The sequence below is a fragment of the Bos indicus x Bos taurus genome, chromosome 2 (genome assembly GCF_003369695.1).
Source record: "Bos indicus x Bos taurus breed Angus x Brahman F1 hybrid chromosome 2, Bos_hybrid_MaternalHap_v2.0, whole genome shotgun sequence".
Taxonomy (NCBI): domain Eukaryota; kingdom Metazoa; phylum Chordata; class Mammalia; order Artiodactyla; family Bovidae; genus Bos; species Bos indicus x Bos taurus.
Genome location: NC_040077.1, coordinates 106,565,586 through 106,580,273, shown reverse-complemented (window position 1 = coordinate 106,580,273; position 14,688 = coordinate 106,565,586). Strand labels below are relative to the sequence as shown.

The window sequence follows — 14,688 nt, the reverse complement described above, 5'->3', positions numbered from 1 at the left end:
CAAAAAAGATCTTCACGACCCAGATAATCACGATGGTGTGATCACTGACCTAGAGCCAGACATCCTGGAATGTGAAGTCAAGTGGGCCTTAGAAAGCATCACTACGAACAAAGCTAGTGGAGGTGATGGAATTCCAGTTGAGCTATTCCAAATCCTGAAAGATGATGCTGTGAAAGTGCTGCACTCGATATGCCAGCAAATTTGGAAAACTCAGCAGTGGCCACAGGACTGGAAAAGGTCAGTTTTCATTCCAATCCCAAAGAAAGGCAATGCCAAAGGATGCTCAAACTACTGCACAATTGCCCTCATCTCACACGCTAGTAAAGTAATGCTCAAAATTCTCCAAGCCAGGCTTCAGCAATATGTGAACCGTGAACTTCCTGATGTTCAAGCTGGTTTTAGAAAAAGCAGAGGAACCAGAGATCAAATTGCCAACATCTGCTGGATCATAGAAAAATCAAGAGAATTCCAGAAAAGCATCTATTTCTGCTTTATTGACTATGCCAAAGCCTTTGACTGTGTGGATCACAAGAAACTGTGGAAAATTCTGAAAGAGATGGGAATACCAGACCACCTGATCTGCCTCTTGAGAAATTTGTATGCAGGTCAGAAAGCAACAGTTAGAACTGGACATGGAACAACAGACTGGTTCCAAATAGGAAAAGGAGTTCGTCAAGGCTACATATTGTCACCCTGTTTATTTAACTTATATGCAGAGTACATCATGAGAAACGCTGGACTGGAAGAAACACAAGCTGGAATCAAGATTGCCGGGAGAAATCTCAATAACCTCAGATATGCAGATGACACCACCCTTATGGCAGAAAGTGAAGAGGAACTCAAGACCTCTTGATGAAAGTAAAAGTGGAGAGTGAAAAAGTTGGCTTAAAGCTCAACATTCAGAAAATGAAGATCATGGCATCCGGTCCCACCATTTCATGGGAAATAGATGGGGAAACAGTGAAAACAGTGTCAGACTTTATTTTTCTGGGCTCCAAAATCACTACAGATGGTGATTGCAGCCATGAAATTAAAAGACGCTTACTCCTTGGAAGGAAGGTTATGACCAACCTAGATAGCATATTCAAAAGCAGAGACATAACTTTGCCAACAAAGGTTTGTCTAGTCAAGGCTATGGTTTTTCCTGTGGTCATGTATGGATGTGAGAGTTGGACTGTGAAGAAGGCTGAGCGCCGAAGAATTGATGCTTTTGAACTGTGGTGTTGGAGAAGACTCTTGAGAGTCCCTTGGACTGCAAGGAGATCAGCCCTGGGATTTCTTTGGAAGGAATGATGCTAAAGCTGAAACTCCAGTACTTTGGCCACCTCATGCGAAGAGTTGACTCACTGGAAAAGACTCTGATGCTGGGAGGGATTGGGGGCAGGAGGAGAAGGGGACGACAGAGGATGAGATGGCTGGATGGCATCACTGACTCTATGGACGTGAATCTCAGTGAACTCCGGGAGCTGGTGATGGACAGGGAGGCCTGGCATGCTGCGATTCATGGGGTCGCAAAGAGTTGGACACGACTGAGCGACTGATCTGATCTGATCTGATAATAAGTGCTGTTGGGCATCTTTTCATGTGTTTGTTAGCCATCTGTATGTCTTCTTTGGAGAAATGTCGGCTTAGTTCTTTGGCCCCTTTTTTGATTGGGTCATTTATTTTTCTGGTACTGAGCTGCAGGAGCTGCTTGTATATTTTTGAGATTAATTCTGTGTCAGTTGTTTCATTTGCTATTATTTTCTCCCATTCTGAAAACTATCTTTTCACCTTGCTTATAGTTTCCTTTGTTGTGGAAAAGCTTTTAAGTTTAATTAGGTCCTATTTATTTTTGCTTTTATTTCCATTACTCTGGGAGGTGGCTCATAGAGGATCCTGCTGTGATTTATGTCAAGAGAGTGTTTTGCCTATGTTTTCCTCTAGGAGTTTTATAGTTTCTGATCTTACGTTTAGATCTTTAATCCATTTTGAGTTTATTTTTGTGTATAGTGTTAGAAAGTGTTCTAGTTTCATTCTTTTACAGACGGTTGATCAGTTTTCCCAGCACCACTTGTTAAAGACATTGTCTTTTCTCCGTTGTATATTCTTGCCTCCTTTGTCAAAGATAAGGTGTCCAAAGGTGTGTGGATTTACCTCTGGGCTTTCTATTTTGTTCCATTGATCTATATTTCTGTCTTTGTGCCAGTACCATACTGTCTTGATAACTGTGGCTTTGTAGTAGAGCCTGAAGTCAGGCAGATTGATTCCTCCAGTTCCATTCTTCTTTGGTTATTCGAGGTTTTTTGTATTTCCATAGAAATTGTGAGATTATTTGTTCTAGTTCTGTGAAAAATACTGTTGGTACCTTGATAGGGACTGCACTGAATCTATAGATTGCCTTGGGTAGTATACCCATTTTGACTATATTGATTCTTCTGATCCATGAACATGGTATATTTCTCCATCTATTTGTGTCTTCTTTGATTTCTTTCATCAGTGTTTTATAGTTTTCTATACATAGGTCTTTTGTTTCTTTAGGAAGATTTATCCCTAAGTATTTTATTCTTTTCATAGCAATGGTGAATGAAACTGTTTCCTTACTTACTCTTTCTGTTTTCTCATTGTTAGTGTATAGGAATGCAAGGGATTTCTATGTATTAGTTTTATATCCTGCAACTTTACTATATTCATTGATTAGCTCTAGTAATCTTCTGGTGATGTCTTTAGGGTTTTCTATGTAGAGGATCATGTCATCTGCAAACAGTAAGAGTTTTACTTCTTCTTTTCCAGTCTGGATTCCTTTTATTTCTTTTTCTTCTCTGATTGCTGTGACTAAACCTTCCAAAACTATGTTGAATAGTAGTGGTGAGAGTGGGCACCATTGTCTTGTTCCTGACTTTAGGGGAAATGCTTTCAATTTTTCACCATTGAGAATAATGTTTGCTGTGGGTTTATCATATATGGCTTTTATTATGTTGAGGTATGTTCCTTCTATGCCTGCTTTCTGGAGGGTTTGAATATGTTGAATTCTGTCAAAGACTTTCTTTGCATCTATTGAGATAATCATATGGTCTTTATCTTTCAATTTGTTAATGTGGTATATCACATTGATTTGCAAATATTGAAGAATCCTTGCATCCCTGGGATAAAACCCATTTGGTCATGATGTATCATCTTTTTAATATGTTGTTGGATTTTGTTTGCTAGAATTTTGTTGAGAACTTTTGCATCTATGCTCATTGGTAATACTGGTCTGTAGTTTTTTTTGTGGCATCTTTGTCTGGTTTTGGTATTAGGGTGACGGTGGCCTCATAGAATGAGTTTGGCAGTTTACCTTCTTCTGGAAGAGTTTGAGTAGTATAGGTGTTAGCTCTTCTCTAAATTTTGGTAGAATTCACCTATGAAGCCATCTGGTCCTGGGCTTTTGTTTGAAGATTTTTTATTACAGTTTTGATTTCCATGCTTGTGTTGGGTTTGTTAAGATTTTTCTGTTTCTTCCTGGTACAGTTTTGGAAGGTTACACTTTTCTAAGAATTCGTCCATTTCTTCCAAGTTGTCCGTTTTGTTGTCATACAGTTGGTGACAGTAGTCTCTTATGATCCTTTGTATTTCTGTGTTGTCTGTTGTGATTTCTGCATTTTCATTTCTAACTCTGTTGATTTGATTCTTCTCCCTAGCTAATGGTTTGTCTATTTTATCTTCTCAAAGAACCAGCTTTTAGCTTTGTTGACTTTTGCTACAGTCTCCTTCGCTTATTTTTCATTTATTTCTGCCCTAATTTTAATGATTTATTTCCTTCTACTAACCCTGGGGTTCTTCATATCTTCTTTTTCTAGTTGTTTTAGGTGTAATATTAGGTTATTTATTTTATTTTTCTCTTGTTTCTTGAGGTAAGCTTGTATTGCTATGAATGTTCCCCTGAGCACTGCTTTTACTGAATCCCATAGGTTTTGGGTTGTCATGTTTTCATTTGTTTCTATGCATATTTTGATTTTTTTGTATTTCGGAGATTGTTGTTTATTCAGAAGCATGTTGTTCAGCCTCCATATGTTCGCATTTTTAATAGTTTTTTTTTTCCTGTAGTTGACATCTAATCTTACCACAGTGTGATCAGAAAAGATGCTTGAAATGATTTCAATTTTTTTGTATTTACCAAGGCCAGATTTATGGCCCAGGATGTGATCTATTCTAGAGAATGTTGTGTGTGCACCTGAGAAAAAGGTGAAATTAATTGTTTTGGGGTGAAATGTCCTACAGATATCTATTAGATCTAACTGGTCCATTGTATCATTTAAAGTTTGTGTTTCTTTGCTAATTTTCTGTTTGGCTGATCTAGCCATAGGTGTGAGTCGGGATTAAAGTCTCCCACTATTATTGTGTTATTGTTAATTTCCCCTTTCATACTTGTCAGAATATGTCTTACATATTGTGGTTCTATGTTGGGTGCATACATATTTATAATTGTTATATCTTCTTCTTGGATTGATCCTTTGATCATTATGTAGTGTCCTTCTTTGTCTCTTTTCACAGCCTTTATTTCAAGGTCTATTTTATCTGATTTGAGTATTGCTACTCCTGCTTTCTTTTGGTCTCCATTTGCATGAAATATCTTTTTCCAGCCCTTCACTTTCAGTCTGTATGTGTCCCTTGTTTTGAGGTGGATCTCTTGTAGACGGCATATATAGGGGTCTTGTTTTTGATCCATTCAGCCAGTCTTTGTCTTTTGGTTGGGACATTCAACCCATTTAAATTTAAGGCAATTGTTGATAAGTATGATCCTGCTGCCACTTACTTTGTTGTTTTGGGTTCAAGTTCATAAACCTTTTCTGTGTTTTCTGTCTAGAGAAGATCCTTTAGCATTTGTTGAAGAGCTGGTTTGGTGGTGCTGAATTCTCTCAGCTTTTGCTTGTCTGTAAAGCTTTTGATTTCTCCTTCATATTTGAATGAGATCCTTGTTGGGTACAGTAATCTAGGTTGTAGGCTTTTCTCTTTCATCACTTTAAGTATATCCTGCCATTCCCTTCTGGCCTGAAGAGTTTCTGTTGAAAGATAAGCTGTAATCCTCATAGGGATCCCCTTGTGTGTTATTTGTTGCTTTTCCCTTGCTGCTTTAATATTTGTTCTTTGTGTTTGAACTTTGTTAATTTGATTAATATGTGTCTTGGGGTGTTTCACCTTGGGTTTATCCTGATTGGGACTCTCTGGGTTTCTTGGACTTGAGTGGCTATTTCCTTCCCCATTTTAGGAAAGTTTTCAATTATTATCTTCTCAAGTATTTTCTCATGCCCTTTCTTTTTGTCTTCTTCTTCTGGGATGCCTATGATTCGAACGTTAGGGTGTTTAACACTGTCCCAAAGGTCTCTGAGGTTGTCCTTTTTTTTTTTTCCTCTCTGCTTCACTTATTTCCACCATTCTATCTTCCACCTCACTTATCCTGTCTTCTGCCTCAGTTATTCTACTGTTGGCTCCCTGCAGAGTGCTTTTGATCTCAGTTATTGCATTACTCATAACTGATTGACTCTTTTTAATTTCTTATAGGTCCTTGTTAAACATTTCTTACATGTTCTTAATCCTTGTCTCTAGTCTATTTATCTGTAACTCCATTTTGTTTTCAAGATTTAAGATCATCTTTATTATCATTATTCTGAATTCTTTTTCAGGTAGACTCCCTATCTCCTCCTCTTTTGTTTGGTTTGGTGGGCATTTATCGTGTTCCTTTACCTGCTGAATATTTCTCTGCCTTTATATTTTGTTTAGATTGCTGTTTGGGGTGGCCTTTCTGTAGGCTGTAAGTCTGTGATTCCTCTTTATTGTGGAGCTTGCTCCCTGTGGGTAGGGTTGGTCTAGTGGCTCGTCAAGGTTTCCTGCCTGATTAGGGGAGCTTGCGCCTGTGTTCTGGTGGGTGAACTGGATCTCTTCTCTCTGGAGTGCAATGAAGTGTCCAGTAGTAAATTTTGGGGTGTCTATGGGTTTGGCATGGCTTTGGGCAACCTGTATTTTAATGCTCAGGGCTGTGTTCCTGCATTGCTGGAGAATTAGCATGATATGTCTTGCTCTGGAACTTGTTGGCTCTTGGGTAGAGCTTGGTTTCAGTGTAGGTATGGAGGCTTTTGGATGAGCTCTTGTCTATTAATGTTCCCTGGAATCAGGAGTTCTCTGGTGTTCTCAAGTTTTGGATTTAAGCCTCCTGCCTCTAGCTTCCAGTCTTATTCTTACAGTAGCTTCAAGACAGCACAGATGATAAAACATCTAGGTTAATGGTGAAAAGATTCTCCACAGTGAGGGACACCCAGAGAGGTTCACAAAGTTACATGGAGAAGAGAAGAGGGAGGAGGGAGACAGAGGTTACCAGGAGGAAAAGAGGGGGGAGTCAAAAGGGGAAAGACCAATCTAGCCAGTAATCAGTTCCCTATGCATTCTCCACAGCCCGGAACACCCAGAGAGATTCACAGAGTTAAGCAGAGAAGAGAAGGGGGAGGGAGGAGAAAGAGGTGACCTGGGGGAGAAAAGGGAGAGTCAAAAGGGGAGAGAGCAATCAAGCCAGTAATCACACCCCTAAGTGAAAAAAAGATACTGAAGATTAGATTCTTAAAGGTACAAAATTGATAACAAATACCAAAAAGCAAAGATTAACAATCTAGAGTAGAGGTTAGACTCTCAAAAATACGTTAAAAATACAAAACAAAATCAATCACAAAAATTATAAAATATATATATGAAATTTGCTTTAAAAATGCACTTTTTTTTTTGCAAGGTAATAGTAAGTTATTAAAATGAAAATTAAAGGAGTAATAGAGAACTTAAAAATCAAAAAATGATAATAGTAAAAATATATCTAGGAATTTCTCTAGAGCTGTTGTGGGCTGTGTGGGGTCAGTTCAGTTTCAGATAGTTTCTTGTTCCAGCTTGTACTTGTTCTCGAGGTCTAATAGGCCCCTTCCAATGCTTAGTCAATGTTAACTACAGGGTTTTAATCTGTTGCACCTGTCACTTCCAGAGTGGTTTCCTCTTCGTTTATTTTGGCTTCCTCTTTTTGCAAGTCTCTTCAGTGTCTAATTTCCATTCTGACACAAAGGGGCGAAGGTGGTCACTTATTTAGGCTCACTTGTTCAGTTGTATTGTGGGGAGGGAGGAACACTGCAAACAAATATCACTGGCATGTGTGGGGAGTGCTTGCAATGTATGGACCACACTGGGTTTGCCCCAGCTCACGGCAGCGCGTGCTTTCCAGGTCTACAATGCTCAGGCAACAGGTTGCTCTGCAGGGGTACTGTCCAAAGTGGGCCCTGAGTTTCGTGCACTTCCCAGGTCTAAGATGCTCAGGTTCAGGTTCTCGGCTACTCCACAAGGGCACAGACTCAGTTGGGCGTGCATTTTGTGCCCTTCCCAGGTCAGAGCAGCTCAGGTGACCAGGTGATTGGCGAGCACACTGTCCCAGGTGGGCCGTGTGTCTTAATCACCTCCCTGGTCCAGCCACTCTGTTTCCCAGGTGCGTAGCAAGAGCACCGTCTCAGGTGTGCCATGTCTCCTCTGGGGAGATGATCTCAGGCTGCGACCCTCCTGGCAGATGTCAACCATCCAGGATCCCAGGAAGACGTGGTTAGCAACTGGGAGCCTGCTCACAGTTTGGTGGAGGATCCCAGTCTCTGGGGCCAAGATTGCCCCTTGCCTTCTGGCTCTGGCTGTCAGACATCTGCCTCTCTGCCTCTGGTGGGGGGAGGAGCCTGTGTGCAGCCAGCTAGCTCTCCTTTGGTTTTTGCTCAATTCTTTGTTCTATGAGTCGGCCAGGCTGCAGGTTGGGTTAGGTTAGAGCCTTTCGCGGGAAAGTTTTTTTTTTTTCCCTCTCTGGCTATCCGATGGTTTGGGTTGCTATTTCACGTTAGCTCCCTCAGATTGTCCTCAGGGCATTCTGGTCCAGTCCTTACCCTAAAGCATGCAGCCCACGCCTCCCTGTCCAGCCCCCCGATCGCTGGTGTCGGATGCGTGCCTGCAACTAGGCTACTTCTCCGCTGTAAGTTGAGGTTAGGCGTGTATTCTGTGGGTTTTTTTTTTTTTTTCCTCCTGGTTATGTAGCCCTCTGAGATTCCAAAACTGCCCACAGACCCGCAAATGAGAGGGTTTTCTGCTGTTTGGAAACTTCTCTTCCTTCAGGACTCCCTTCCCAGGACAGGTCTCCATCCCTAACTCTGTTCTCTCTTTTTGTGTTTTATATTTTGTCCTACCTCCTTTCGAAGAGAATGGGCTGCCTTTCTGGGTGCCTGGTGTCCTCCGCCAGCATTCAGAAGTTGTTTTGTGGAAGTTGCTCAGCATTCAAATGATCTTTCCATGAATTTGTGGGAGAGAAAGTGGTCTCCCTGTCCTATTCCTCTGCCATCTTGGGACCACCCCCAACCTGGTTTTTATACACAGAATAACACACTACAGCAAAATTTGGAAGCATAAGAGATATGACACTCTCTACCCCTTTTCTTGTAAGGTCGGTTTCAGAAGAGTTCATTTGGAAGCTAAGGATCTGGAAATTGATTCTTCTAAAACTGCATGTGGGGCTTCCCTTGTTTTCCAGTGCTGAAGACTGAGCTTCCACTGCAGCGGGGCTCAAGTTTGATTTCTGATCAGAAAGATTCCCTGAAGAAAGAAATGGCAACCCACTCTGGTATTCTTGCCTGGGAAATCCCATGGACAGAGGAGCCTGCCTGGCAGGCTACAGTCCATCGGGCAGCAAAGAGTAGGATAGAACTGAGCAGGAAAGTTCCCTGCAAACCCAGCTCAGGTCTGTCAGACTGTTTCCAGTTCTCTTTTCAGGCCTTGCTGTATCTTTACTAAAGATACTTTGTATCTGGAAGGTCCTCTCACCTCTTTATTCCCAGAAAACATTTGATGATTTTTCAGTGCTACATTCAGTCCAATCAATAAAGAGCTCCTAACTTTTGGGAACTAAGAGGGGGTGGTTTTCATACAAACAGTACCTCGGTATTTATTGCAAATAACTAAGGATAGAACACCTTCCCAAAGGGCCCCCCTGCTACTTGTTGACTGCCTAAATCAACAGGTAATTAAGTTAAGGAAGATGGAATCTGGAGTATCTGAGTAGATAGGAGTAACTCCCCAAGGAAGGAAGGATTAAAACATTTCCTAGATGTAGAATGGAAATGTGAAGATAACAGAGTTTTCCAAATAAATTTGGGTTAAATATTTTTCTAATGTTCTATTAGAACACACACCACACAATATGACAAATGCTGTTTACATGCTTAAAATTTCCCCTAAACTCTGTGCAAACATGCCTGCCCTGTGCACCCCTGTATCCCCCAGTGCCTTCCATAATGCCCTGGCTCACTAAGTATTTGTCGATGCTTATTAAAAATTGTTGAATGATTAAAGGAAGTAATGGATTGATGAACACATGAAGAGTTAAATTCTACACAGTTAAGGAAAGTATTTCTCTACAGACAGTGAAGATGGGGAAGTTAAAAGCGGGGTATTCATGTTAAATTCAGCCGTGAGGCCTGAGAGGACCTTGGGCTCACACTAAAGAGAGGGGAATTTAAACTACAGCGGGGCGGGAAAGGAAGCTCGAGGCCTAGGGTGAAAAGATGCTGCAGGATTCGGGGAACCAGAGGAGGGGCGACTAAGTTCACTGGGTGCGGCGGGAAAGGGGGTCAAGAAAGGGTGCAGAGGGGTTCCGAGGAGGCGCGAAGACCTGGCAGGGTAGGAGGCCGCGGATCCCTCTCTTCCCAGGTGATGGAGAGGTGGCTGGCAGGAAGCAGGGCTGGGCAGGAGCAGCCAGAGGGCTGGAGGCCGCGTCAAAAGGCCCGGGGCAGAAGAAGGGGAGAGAGAGTCGAGCCGGCAGAGGGTCGTTGCCCCAGCTCCGCGGCCACACTCACCCAGCGGACTCAGCTTCGCCGCGGCTGGGCGCCGGCTCCGCGCTGCTTCCTCCCTCGGCCTGCGGGCGAGCTGGCGGCCTCAGGCTCCCCTAGCAACCACGCACGGCCACGCGACCCGCGCTCTCAGCCGCCAGCGCGGCTGCCACCAGACACGCACTGCGCGCGCCCCCAGCGGACGCACGGAGGGCCTGAAGGGGCGATCCCAGCGGGAGGGAGGCAGGCGCGCGGAATCTCGGGGCTAATGGAGCTTGGAAAGGCGGCGGTCACAGGGCTCGCGCACGCGCAGCCACTTTAACGCGGGTGGGACTCGCAGAGCGGAATTCTGGGAGATGTAGTCTCGAGGTTAAAGCCCTGAAAGGCTACGTTCCGGCACGCCAGGACCCTCTATACTTTGATTCTACCTAACCCGTATGGACTCTTTCTTTGGCCGTGCCTTAATTCGCTCCTCTAAAACCAAAGAACTCAGAGTTCATTAAATAATTTTCTTGTAGTACTTTCCAATTAAAAGCCTTTGCGTTTGACCCCAGGAAAGAAGAGAGCGCCAGATCCGCTATGCTTCGCTCTTCCTACCTTCTCCTAACCCCAACCCAAGCAGCAGGCTCCAATTACAGTCACCTGCTTTCTGAGCTTCAAGTGTGAACATTAGCAAACACTGACTCAATTAATTATCTCCCCAGGCAGGATAGATAGTGCCCCCTCAGACTCAGACGTCCCTGGTTCTTCTGAATTCAGAGATCTCAGAAGAACTGGAGGGCGAAAAGAGCTTTTCTAAATAGTCTGCTACAGAAATAATAGGAACAATAAGAGATGAAACTAATTTAAGGAAAACAATCTGGGCCACAGCAAAGATGCTTAATAAATAATTGATTCAGGCAACAGTCACTGATTAGCTATAAATTATATCTCATGATGCGATGCAATTTGAATTACACAGTAACATTAGAAAGTAGTATATTTTTGTCTAAAAATCAGTTGAATCTGAATCTAATCAAGCTTTTGGCTCCAACTTCCAGTTTACAGGAAATAAAGAGAAACTGTCACAAGAAGGCCATCTGACAAATCCAGAATGTAGGCCAATGTATAGAGGAATGACCTTATTTCTTCAACAAATTCAGAGTATAAAAAAAGAGTGAGGTTTCCTATGTTGTAAGATACTTAAGAGACATAATCACATCAATGAGTGGACCTTGTTTAGATACTGATTCAAATAAGCCAACTGCAATTGTCTTTTGAGACAATAGAGAAATCTGAATATAAACAGGGGACATTAAGAACATAGATAACGTTAAGAAATCATTATTAAGTTTTTTAAGTTAGTTTACTGAATGGTGACAACCTCCCCTCCCCCCAATATATCCTTGCCTTACTTCCAGGAACCTGTAAATATTACCTTATTTGGCAAAATATGTGATTAATGATTTTGAGATGGTCTTGAAAGGATTAAGGAATTTTCCTGGATTACCTGAGTGGGCCCTAAATCCAATAAGAAGAATCCCTAGTAAGGCAGAAAGAGATGGGAGAGACACAGAGAAGACACAGAAAAAAGGAAGAGGCGACTTGTGACCAAGAAGGTAGAGATCAGAGCAAAGTAGAATGTCTGGGGGCACCATAAAGTGGAAGAGACAAGAATGGATTCTCCCTTAGAATCTTCTGAGGAAATGAGGTTCTTCAGACAGGCTGATTTCAAAATTCTGGCTTCTAGAACCACGAGAGAATTTGTTCTTTTAAGTCACCAAATTTGTGGTAATGTGTTGGCAGCCACAGGATGGATATTGTGACATTATTTAAGAAGATATCCTTATTTTTTACCAGATACTTTAAGGTATTAAATGACATGATGCCAACGAGTTGCTTTTGTGTGTGTGTGTGTGTGTGCTTTAAAATACTACAGCAAACACTGGAGTAGCAATGAGCACACCTAACACCCAGGTCTTAGTTTCTAATATCACTCCATTACCAGGAACCAGGGCTTCCCTGGTGGTAAAGAATCCATCTGCAATATGGGAGACCTGGGTTCAATCCCTGGGTTGGAAAGATTCCCTGGAGAAGATAATGGCAACCTACTCCAGTATTACGGCCTGGAAAATCCCACTGACAGAGGAGCCTGGCAGGCTACAGTCCATAGGGTCTCAATGAGTTGGACATGACTGAGCGGTTAAGCACACCAGGAACCAGGCCTCCTCCGAGAAATGGCTGATTCTAGGACTAGGGCAGGAAATACACAAAATGAGCTGGAAGCACCTGGCAGTGCCAGAAAGAAAGTATTACCAGAACAAAGCAAAACAACAGACTGGTGGGAAGATGTAACAGGAGCTAACTGAAAGAACTCCCAATGCCCAAAGTTGGAACAATTTGAGCAATAAAATTAAAGTAACAGTGCTTTTATAACCCAAAGTATAAAACAAATATCCATGAGTCACTGGTATAAATAAATGGTTGAGGACTCCCCTGGTGGCTCAATGGTAAAGAATCTGCCTACCAATGCAGGAGACATGGGTTTGATCCTTGGTCCAGGAAGATCACACATGCCGCAGAGCAACTAAGGCCTTGTGCCACAACTGCTGAGCCCGTGTGCTCTAGAGCCCATGCCCTGCAACGAGAAGCCACCGCAATGGGAAACCCACTCAATGCAACTAGAGAACGTCTGCATGCAGCAGTGAAGAACCAGTGAAGCCAAAAATAAATAAAATTTTAAAGTAAATAAATGGTTGAATGTATTCACAAATGTGATAAAGAGCCAAATCTCCTATGCAGAAAAATTAAAAGAAAAAATGTAGATATTCAGCCCTAAAGGTGGGGAAGAATAACCCACATTCCTTGAGTTTGGGCTGTGCAGAGTGACTTATTTTCAGAGTACAGTATGAAAAGGGGGGTAGCGTAAGGCAAAAGTAGTAACAGTAGAAAAATCTGACAAACATCACTTCAGCCAGGTGATCAAGGTCAACATCATGTAGATAGTATATGCCCTTGATAGATGATGAAAATGGCATTTTGCTTTTGATTTTCCTCCCCAAAACTCGTAACTCCAATCTAGTCGTGAGAAACATCAGGCAAATTCCAATAGAAGAGCATCCTGCAAAATGCCTGACCAGTACTTCTCAAAATTGTCAAGGTTATCAAAAATGAGATATTTCTAAAGAAACTCTTATAGCCAGAGGAGCTCAAGGAAACAACTAAATGATGTGTAATGAGATCCTGGAACAGAAAAAGGACACTAAGTAACAATTAAGGAACTCTGAATAAAATGCAGGTTTTTAGTTGATAATACAGTTCACCCTTAAACAATGTTTGAACCACATGAATTCACTTATTCGTGAATCTTTTTCAGTAAATACATACTACAGTACTAGATAATACACAGTTGGTTGAACCCTCAGGTATGGAGGGCTGACTATAAAATTATACTCAGATTTTCAACTGTGTGGGGGTAATGGCCCCCCAAGCCCTAAGTTTTTCAAGAGTCGACTGTGTATCAATGTTGATTCCACTAATTGTAACAAATATATCAAAATAATGTAAGATGCTAATAATAGGGGAAATTGTGTATAATAGAGGCAAGGCATAATATATGAACTCTTTGTACTATCTGCTCAATTTTTCTGTAAATCTAAAACTGTTCTAAAATATAAAGTCTTTATATATAATTCTAAAAAAAACCCCAAAAACCTAGCAATAGAAATTTGCCTCATCCACCTTAACCAAATCATAGATGTAACTTCACCAATAATGGGAATAAGTTATATCATCAGCCTCCGGATACATTGTACTATGAGGACACACCATCACTTACATAGTGTTTCTACCAAAAATGTATAACCAGCATCAAATCACACATACAGAAAATCAGATACACCCAAACATCAGATTTACACAAACTACAAAGAAATATCAGACACACTCAAAATATCAATCACGATCATAAAATTAAGGAAGGAATGAGGAATGGTTCTAGATTTGAGGCAAAAGAGATCTCATAACCAAACACAAAGCATGATCTTGGGTTAGAACCTAGACCAGGAGAAAAACAGGTATAAAGAAAACTACAGGCCAATATCACTGATGAACATAGATGCAAAAATCCTAAACAAAATTCTAGCAATCAGAATCCAACAACACATTAAAAAGATCATACACCATGACCAAGTGGGCTTTATCCCAGGGATGCAAGGATTCTTCAATATCCGCAAATCAATCAATGTAATACACCACATTAACAAATTGAAAAACAAAAACCATATGATTATCTCAATAGATGCAGAGAAAGCCTTTGACAAAATTCAACACCCATTTATGATAAAAACTCTCCAGAAAGCAGGAATAGAAGGAACATACCTCAACATAATAAAAGCTATATATGACAAACCCACAGCAAACATTATCCTCAATGGTGAAAAATTGAAAGCATTTCCTCTAAAGTCAGGAACAAGACAAGGGTGCCCACTTTCACCATTACTATTCAACATAGTTTTGGAAGTTTTGGCCACAGCAATCAGAGCAGAAAAAGAAATAAAAGGAATCCAAATTGGAAAAGAAGAAGTAAAACTCTCACTATTTGCAGATGACATGATCCTCTACATAGAAAACCCTAAAGACTCCACCAGAAAATTACTAGAACTAATCAATGATTATAGTAAAGTTGCAGGATATAAAATCAACACACAGAAATATCTTGCATTTCTATACACTAATAATGAGAAAACAGAAAGAGAAATTAAGGAAACAATTCCATTCACCATTGCAACGAAAAGAATAAAATACTTAGGAATATATCTACCTAAAGAAACTAAAGACCTATATATAGAAAACTATAAAACACTGGTGA

The 14,688-nt window shown here is 41.2% G+C and overlaps 1 protein-coding gene across 1 annotated transcript in view; it reads right to left on the bottom strand.

Annotated features, from left to right (window-relative positions):
* TTLL4 (tubulin tyrosine ligase like 4) overlaps positions 1-10,120 on the bottom strand; it is a 36,728-nt gene extending 26,608 nt beyond the window's left edge. The window contains exon 1 of the mRNA XM_027513559.1: positions 9,867-10,120. The gene's annotated coding sequence lies outside the window, so the exon portion shown is untranslated. The remainder of the gene's footprint in view (positions 1-9,866) is intronic.
* Between the last annotated feature and the right edge of the window lie 4,568 nt (positions 10,121-14,688).